Source organism: Dipteris shenzhenensis, chromosome 21 (genome assembly GCF_047967505.1).
Source record: "Dipteris shenzhenensis isolate YYH24624 ecotype China chromosome 21, Dip_SZ_1.0, whole genome shotgun sequence".
Taxonomy (NCBI): domain Eukaryota; kingdom Viridiplantae; phylum Streptophyta; class Polypodiopsida; order Gleicheniales; family Dipteridaceae; genus Dipteris; species Dipteris shenzhenensis.
In genome coordinates, this window is record NC_141616.1 from 18,392,976 (window position 1) to 18,402,860 (window position 9,885).

A 9,885-nucleotide genomic window follows, 5' to 3' on the forward strand; every position below is an offset into this window, starting at 1 on the left:
TTTTGGCTCCTTAGAGGTACCCTTGACACTGTTCCCCTCTGAGTTTTCTTGTTTTTGTTGCTCAGATTTGCCTTTGTTGCTATTACCCTTTAGCATTATCATGTGCTCCTTTGGCACCCTTCTCGGTCCCTTTTTCTTGCTTGGCACCCTTGTCCTATGCCTTCTGTTCCTGTGTCTCCTCTGCCTTCTCTTGTGCCTTCTGCTCAACACCTTAGTCAACCTCTCTTCTTGTGCCTTCATCATCGGAATATTTGTCCTCCTCTTTGTCTTCCCAATTGCTTGGCCCCCTCTTGGCCCTTGCCCAACCTATTTCTGACCTTGCTCTTCTATCTCTTTGTTGCCTGGTTCATCCTTTCGGTGTTTGTCATTTTGGACCCTGATGGCCTTGCTCCTCGTTAGTAGAGGTAATGCATTTGGCCAAGGTGCCCGTCCCAACACCATATGGTGTTACAACCTCCTACACATCCGCTTACCCTCATATAACTTCTAGGTGCACTTGCAAAAATTTGATGTTCTTGCTACTGTGTTGATGCTACTATGATGGAGTGAGTGGAGAGTGAGAGAGAGTAGGAGATAAGAGTCAACAATGTGTGGGTGTGAAGAATGGATCATGGGCACACCACAACCCATGAGTTTTATTCATGTGTTAGGGTTAGGGTGGAATCGGTTCAACGAACCGGTTTCACATTGTATACAAACTGTAAATGTTACATAGGGCCTTTACACCCCAACAACCTCCCACTTAAAGGCAATATGCCCGTAGGAGAGTGAGAGAAAAAAAAATACAGCAAGTATACAATGATATACAAGACCAACACAAATCTGAAAATGGCCTCATCCAACACCCATGAGTGATCTGCAATGTGCAAACCGCTCGGCATGTAAACTCTTCGTCAGAAGATCTGCAGGATTATCATCCGTGTGAATCTTGACAAGCTGAAGCAACTTGCCATCAATCACCTCACGGATAAAGTGGTACTTCACATCAATATGCTTTGTCTTTGCATGGAAAATAGGATTTCGTGCCAACTGGATGGCACTCTGACTGTCACAATGCAAGAACGGAACATCACCAAGGAATCCCAAATCTGCCACAAGCTGAGCAAGCCATAAGGCCTCCTTGCAAGCCTCAGCAACTACAACATACTCTACCTCAATAGTAGACAAGGCAATGCATCCCTATACATGAGATATCCATGAAATTGCACCACCTATAAAAGTGAAAACATAACCGGTAGTAGACTTCCGGTTATCTGGATGACCTACATAGTCTGAGTTTGTGTACCCATGAACAATGGCATCATGCTTACCAAAGCAAATGCACATCTCCTTCGTACCCTTCAAGTATCTCATGACACCTTTCATTGCATCCCAATGTTTCTTCCCAGGGTTTGCCATATATCTGCTAATGACTCCCACTACAAAGGCAATGTCGGGCCGTGTAGCAACCATGGCATACATGAGACTACCGCAAGCTGAAGCATAAGGTATCTTGGCCATCTTTGCCCTCTTAGAATCACTCTGCGGGCTGTCCTTAGCACTGAGTTTCAAATGTGGAGGCAACGGAGTAGAAATAGTCTTCCCCCCCTCCATATGAAACCTATGCAAGACCTTGCCAATGTATTCCTCTTGAGACAAATAAAGCAAATGCTAATTTCTATCCCGAGGGATACGCATACCTAAAATGTGGCTGGCATGTCCCAAATCCTTCATGTCGAAGGTCTGATGCAAACCCTTTTTCAAGACATCCATCTCCTTGAGAGATTTACCGGCAATAAGCATATCATCCACATATAAAATGAGAATTAGCAAACTACCATCTGATACCCTCTTGGTGTACAAGCAGTGATCTGTGTCACTTCGCCTGAAGCCTTGGGATTTCATGAAAGCATCAAATTTATGATACCATTCCCTTGGTTCCTGTTTCAAACCATAAAGGCTCTTCTTGAGCTTACACACAAGATCATCTTTCCCCTTTATTGCAAAACCCTCAGGCTGCTGCATGTATATCTCCTCATGGAGATCACCGTGAAGAAAAGCAGTCTTCACGTCCATCTGAACCAATGCCATGTTTTCATGTGCAACCAAGGCTAACATACTCCTTAAGGTAGTCATCTTAACCACAGGAGAAAAGATCTCATCAAAGTCAACACCATATTCCTACTTAAAGCCTTTGGCAACCAGTCTGGCTTTATACCTCGGCCTAGCATTTGGTATCTCTTTTAGCCTGTAAACCCATTTGCATGGCAATACTTTTTTACCATTAGGCAATGGCACCAAATCCCAAGTTTCATTTTTCTTCAGAGAATCCATCTCTGACTTCATGGCAAGCTCCCACTTGAGCTTATCATCCCTATGCATTGCTTCCTTGAAGCATGAGGGTTCACCACTATCCATAAGCATGACATAATCAGCCCCTGGGACAAACGTATCAGGTGGTCTTGTGATCCTAGTGGACCTCCGAACCCTATGCTCTTGACCTTCTGCTAGTTGTTCAGCCTACATATCATCATCATTTGGCATGTGTCCTTCAAGGTACAATTGTAAGATAATGTCAGGAAGCTCCTCAATCGGTGGCATAACATTTGGGAAATCGTTTCCCTCTTCCTATTGGTCATCAAGACCATCATTTGCAGCATGATTGGGCTGATTTTGGGGCTATTCTTGATGCGGTACAGCCCTCTCATTTTGATGTCTAGGATGTGCATCGTCATCATATACAACCCTTCTGCCTTCTGGAGCATTCATGGGCTGTTTGTGCATGCTATTTTCATCAAAGATCACATCATTGTTGCGTATGACTTTCCTTTGTGCGGGATCCCAAAGTCTATATCCCATCTCCCCATCATCACCATATCCTAGGAATACACACTTATGAGACTTAGGCTCGAGTTTGTTGCGCAAATCCTTGCGGATATGTACGTACGCTACGCAACCAAAGACTCACAGATGCTTATAAGAAGGAGGCTTTCCACTCCATATCTCTTCTGGCACCTTATTATCCAGCCTCTTATTAGGTGATCTGTTGATGAGGTGAATGGCCGTTTGCATGGCCTCTGCCCAAAATCCATGGGATAGTGCAGCATGTGACAACATTGACCGAACCTTCTCCTGAATGGTTCGATTCATACGCTTTGCAGTTCCATTTTGAGGTGGGTTATAAGGAGCAGTGATCTCTCTTTTAATACCCTTGGAGTCACAAAATGCATCAAATCCTTTGACACATACTCCCCTCCATTGTCAGAACGCAGGCATTTGAGTGTCTTACCCGTTTGGTTCTCAACCAAGGCAAGCCACTTCTTAAATTTCGTGAAGGTATCACTCTTCGAATGAAGAGGACTGGCCCACACTTTACGTGTGGCATCATCAATGAATATAACAAAATACTTTGCCCCCCCCGAGTGATAGATTTGGCATTTCACATGTCTCTGTATGCACAAGCTCTAACTGTGAGCTTTTCTTACCCAAACCCCTCTTATGAGGATACATATTCTATTTACCATAAATGCAATGCTCACAATTTTTCAATTCTAAAAATTTAAGAGACGGGATATAACCAAGACGAGACAACTCTTCCATTCCTTTGACACTCATGTGTCCAAGCCGGCTATGCCACAATGAAACCTTTGGCAGCTCGGCAACAGAAGCATCACCAGATACAACAAATTTTCTAGCAACTAATGGATAGAGAGTGTCCATCTTAGGACCCCTAGCAACAACCATGGAGCCCTTTGAGAGTGCTCTCAACGGAAGCAAGAATGGAAGAAGGAGAGAGAGCGAGAGAGAGAGACAGAGAGCCACACAAGTTTTGGTGGGTGCAGAACCACCCTAATCTTCTTTTTCATTCATTTATATATGTGTTTGAGTATTGTACATAACTGGGGTTAAGGCACAGTGACCTTTAACCCCCACAACCTCCCACTTAAAGGACAATGTGCCTTTAAGGGAGAACAACCAGTGAGCATACTATCCAATGCCCATCAATACACGACAATACTCAAACTGCTGACTAGGTAGACTCTTCGTCAGCATATCTGCAGGGTTATCATTTGTATGAACCTTGACAAGCTCTATGCGCTTGTCCTCAAGTACCTCCCTGATGAAATGGTACCTGACCTCAATGTGTTTGGTCTTTGCATGAAAGACTGGATTCCGTGCTAGCTGAATAGCACTCATGGAATCACTATGCAATGTCGGTACACCTGTATAATTCCCCAAATCTCCCACTAGCCAATCAAGCCATATAGCCTCCTTGCAACCCTCTGTGGCTGCAACATACTCAGCCTCTGTGGTAGACAAAGCCACGCACTTCTGTGCACGAGACATCCACGACACTGCACCACCTGCAAAGGTGAACACATAACCAGAAGTGGATCTCCTACTATCCACATGCCCTGCATAGTCTGAATCTGTGTACCCAAGTACACGCATGTCTCCTTTACCAAAGCAGATGCACATCTCCTTGGTACCCTTCATGTACCTCATGATGCACTTAACTGCCTCCCAATGCCTCTTTCCTGGATTAGCCATATACCGGCTAACAACTCCCACTGCAAATGCAATGTCTGGTCTAGTAGCTATCATAGCATACATAAGACTCCCAACTGCTGATGCATAAGGAACCTTGGCCGTCATGGCCCTCTCCTCATCTGATTCGGGACTATCTGTATGACTCAGTTTCACATATGGAGGCAATGGAGTACTCACTGCCTTCCCCTTCTCCATATTGAAACGCTGCAATACTTTTGTAACATACTCTTTTTGTGAAAGCCAAAGGAGTTTCCTACTCCGATCACGCGTGATGCGCATACCAAGAATATGACCTGCAAGTCCCAAATCCTTCATATCAAAGGCCTCATGCAACTTGGCCTTTAAAGCATCTAGCTCATAAGTATTCTTGCTAGCCAATAGCATATCATCCACATATAGTGCCAAGATTATCAGGCTATTATCCTTAGCCTTTTTAGTGTAGAGGCAGTGATCAATTTCACTCCTTCTAAAACCCTGGGACCGAATGAAAGCATCAAACTTTTGATACCATTCCCTAGGTGCTTGCTTAAGACCATAGAGACTCTTCTTCAGTTTGCAAACTAAATGCTCTTTGCCCTTTTCTTCAAAGCCTTCCGGCTGAACCATGTAAATTTCCTCATGCAAATCCCCATGCAAGAAAGCTGTCTTGACATCCATTTGCATAAGCTCCATATCCTCTACTGCCACTAGTCCAAGCATGCATCTAAGTGTGGTCATCTTCACAACCGGAGAGAATATCTCATCAAAGTCCACACCCTTCTCTTGCTTGAACCCTTTAGCAACCAATCGGGCCTTGTACCTAGGCACATTATCACCTGTGACCTTCATTTTGTAGACCCATTTACATGGCAATGCTTTCTTTCCATGTGGCAAAGAAACCAAGTCCCAAGTCTTATTCTTCATAAGTGAACTCATCTCTGATTGCATAGCATACTCCCACTTGCGTTGATCCTCACGCATCATAGCCTCTCTGTAGCAAGAAGGCTCCCCGCAATCAGTAAGCATCACATAGTCTACCCCTGGAACAAACCTATCAGGCAGTCTAGACACTCTAGATGATCTTCTCAAGGGCATTTCAGCTTGCTGTCCCACTTGCATATCAGCCACATTTGGCTCATCATTTCCACCAATAGATGATCCATCATCTACCCTTGATTGTATACCTGTGGGAGTACTTGGTGGCACCATTTCTTGCACATTTGGTGCATGGACAGCTTGCTGTCTATCAACATATGCAGGTGGATTCACATCCTGGAAAGTGATTCTCCTCATTTCCACATCCCTCATGGGTGCCTTATGCATCTTCTTCTCATTGAAGACCACATCATGGCTGCGTATGATCTTCTTTGCTTCTGGATCCCAGAGACGATAGCCCATCTCTCCACTTTCACCATAACCTAGAAAAATGCATTTCCTAGGCTTAGGATCTAGCTTCTTTCGAAGCTCTTTTGGCACATGTGCATATGCCTCACACCCAAATATACGCAAATGAGAGTAAGAGGGCTTCTTGCCACTCCATGCCTCTTCAGGAATACCACCATCCAAACTCTTACTAGGTGATCTATTGATCACATGCATTGCAGTCTTCATTGCCTCAGCCCAAAAACCACTAGAAAGACTTGCATTGGAAAGCATGCATTGCAACCTTTCTTGAATGGTACGGTTCATCTTTTCTGCGACTGGATTTTGCTCTGGAGTACGAGGGGATGTGAGCTCCCTCTTAATCCCACGTGTATCACAGAAATGCTGAAAGTCATGAGAGAGATACTCTCCACCATTGTCAGTCCGTAGGCATTTAAGCATTCTACCTGACTGATTCTCAACCAAGGCCAGCCATTTCTGAAATACCTGGAACACATCACTCTTCCGAGCTATAGCATAAGCCCACACTTTCCTAGTTGCATCATCAATGAATGTCACATAGTATTCAGCCCCGCCTAATGACTGTGTAGGCATGGGACCACATACGTCTGAATGCACCAAATCAAGCATTTCAAACTCTTTCTTTCCCCTTCTTTTATGGGCTGATTTAGTCTGCTTTCCATAGAGACAGTGCTCACAAAATTCAAAATCAAAGAAACTCAAATGCGGTACATAACCCAAATGGCATAAGAGTTTCATTCCATTCTGGCTCATGTGCCCCAACCTACAATGCCATAAAGAAGTGCTTGGCTGCTCGGTTATTGCAACAACATGATCAAATACCTCTGATACATGTAAGGGATACAAAGTCCCACACTTGGCACCCCTAGCCAAAAGCATAGAGCCCTTTTGAATTTTCCAACTTTGAAAGCCAAAAGTGGTGTGAAAACCAGCATCATCTAGCTGACCCACTGAAATAAGACTCTTGGTCAGCTTAGGCACATGTCTCACATGTTTCAAAACAAATGCAGACCCATTTGCAAAAGAAAACTTTATGTCACCTGCTCCCACTATGTCACATGCATAGTCATTTCCAAGATGCACACAACCTGTCTTTCCACTATCATAAGTGGAGAACCAATCCCTATGGGGAGTAACATGGAATGAAGCACCAGAATCCAAAATCCAATCCTGGGAATATGCATCATCTGAAGTGGTAAGCAACTCTGCAGATAAAGTAGACATGAAGAGAACATCATTGTCACTATCACGTGTGACTGCATTGATCTCCTCGATCTTCACTTTTCCTTTGTCCTCCCTTGGACTCTCTTCCTTTTGATTTGCACCCCAATTTGCATTCTTTTTCTTATCCTTTTGCTCTCTTTTCAGCTTGTAGCAATCCTTTTTCATATGGCCCTTCTTGCCACAGTGGTAACACTCAATGTTCCGTGCCCTGGATTTGCTACGAGACTTCCCTCTTTCTTGGGACTTCCCCCTGAACTGTGATCTGCCCCTTTAAACATTTAAGGCTGCATCCTGCTTGTTGCCATCCATAGACTTCCGTCTAATCTCCTCGGCCAACAAGCTACCCACAACATCATCAAATTTCAGTACTCCACCAGGTGCAGAGTTACTGACAGCTGTATGGAAGGTATCCCATGAGGATGGCAATGAACATAAGAGAAATATTGCCTTAGTCTCCGCATCAAAATTCATTTTCTGAGCCTAAAGCTGGCTGAAAATAATATTGAATTCATTCAAGTGAGAAGCAATGGAGACCCCTTCCTTCATCTGCAGCTCAAACAACCTCTTCATGAGGTAAACTTTATTAGAGGCAGTTTCCTTTTCATAAGTGGCACACAGTTTCTTCCACAAATCTTCCGTAGTCTGCTCATTTACTACTGTGAAATAAACTGACTCTGCAAGATGAAGCCTAATAGTAGACTTTGCTAATGCATCCAACTCATTCCAATCATCCTCAGACATATTTGCAGGCTTAGCTTCAATCCCTGCCAAGGGTTTAATCTGCTTCTTTTGAATAAGCACATCCCTTATCTGTTCTTTCCACAAAGAAAAGTTTGTCCCATCAAACTTTTTAATGCTGAAAAACTCCTTTTCAGGCATGGAAGAGGATGCCATGATGCAAATAAAGCAAAATCCCAAATGCTAGTGCCTGCAAGAGAGAATCACACCAAATACCAGGTGCACCCAAATGTGTATGCCACAATAGAGTGAAATATCACCAAAATTCAAAGCTCAAAGCATCAAAAGATGCATCTGACTCATGTGCATATACTATGCATCCATATGAGCAAATTTGTCCCAAAAGAAAATGCCAATAAGTACCAAATGACTCAAGCATAAACACTGTCCACTGGCATATGCATCAATAATGTCTCATCCAAGAGAGCATAGCACTATCAGTGCATCACTTGCAATGTGTCAAAGCTGTCCCTCAGCTTAAAATAGCATCCATGTGCAAAGCGTCCATAAAAAATAGCATCCCACAAGGCAATTTGGGCCTATCAGCGCATCCAACAAGGACCGCAATGCATCCAAATGGCCTATAAATCATCCATTGCAACCCAATGCATACCACGAATGAGCGCACACTGCTCAAACTGCAACCAGAGTGATCTGCATAAGGTATGCTCAAGAAATCATAGTCTCACGGTAATGAGCGCTACTGAAAATAGAACCTGAGATGCTTCAAAACATGGGCGCCATTGCATAATCGGACTTAGCAAGAAAATATGCAAATATCTCTCTTCTGCCAGAACTCCAAAATCCCAACCGATGAGTGAGAAATGGGAGTCAACACTTATCCACTGCCATGTGGCATAAATCTAAGGTTTCAAAACCTTAGTATGAAAAATGCATAACAGAGAGACGAAATCGAATACACAGAGATTTATAACTCTGAAAATCCTCCACCGAATCGCGCAAGGACTGACAGGTAGGGGTTTTTGGGCGTCCGGAACGCAATGGGATAGACGGTTTTGAAAACCGTGGTCTCAATCACTGGGTCCAACACACGTACTGAAAAACGTTTTTGGAAACAGAGCTATCTGTAAACTCCACCGGAGTGCGAATGATGAGCAACATAGAAGTTTTAGGACCTCCTAAGTCCACCGGAACTGACAGATCTGCAAATGGTTGCTCCAAACTTGAGTTCCAACACCCGGGCAAAAAACGAAGAAACTGACACAGTGAGTCAGAAATCCAATGAAATGATCCCGGATTCAAGAATAAAGGTGTTTCCAGGGTCCTGAAGTAATGTGGACACCAAAAGCAAGCAATAGTTGCCTCTACAAGTCAATACGGAGTCTCTGTCATAGAACGGAACAGGGAAAAGCTCAAAAAAACGACTTTTTCTTTGAAAGCTCTTAACAGGCTCTCAAAACCACTTCGCAAAGCCAAAGTGACTTTTCCAAAGGTTTCTCCAAGGTCTCTGCACACTCGGATGCAAGTAAAGTCACTCACAAAGCTTCCCACAAAGCTTCTCCTTCCTCCCACAGAGCTGCTGAGCTTCCAGCATTCACGCACGCTCAGCTAGATCACTCGGGCTCTGATACCAGTTGAGAGTGCTCTCAACGGAAGCAAGAATGGAAGAAGGAGAGAGAGCGAGAGAGAGAGACAGAGAGCCACACAAGTTTTGGTGGGTGCAGAACCACCCTAATCTTCTTTTTCATTCATTTATATATGTGTTTGAGTATTGTACATAACTGGGGTTAAGGCACAGTGACCTTTAACCCCCACACCCTTTACTATCTTCCACTTCTGAGCACCAAAAGTGATGTGATATCCCATAACATCAAGCTGTCCCTGTACTAATGAGATTCTTCTTAAGTTCAGGGACGTAGCGTACATCATGAAGCATGAAAGTTGAACCATCATAGAGCTGCAATTTCACGTCACCCATTCCCTCTATGAGGCATGCATGATTATCTCCCAAATACACATATTGAGGCTTCTGAACACGGTACTTGCTGA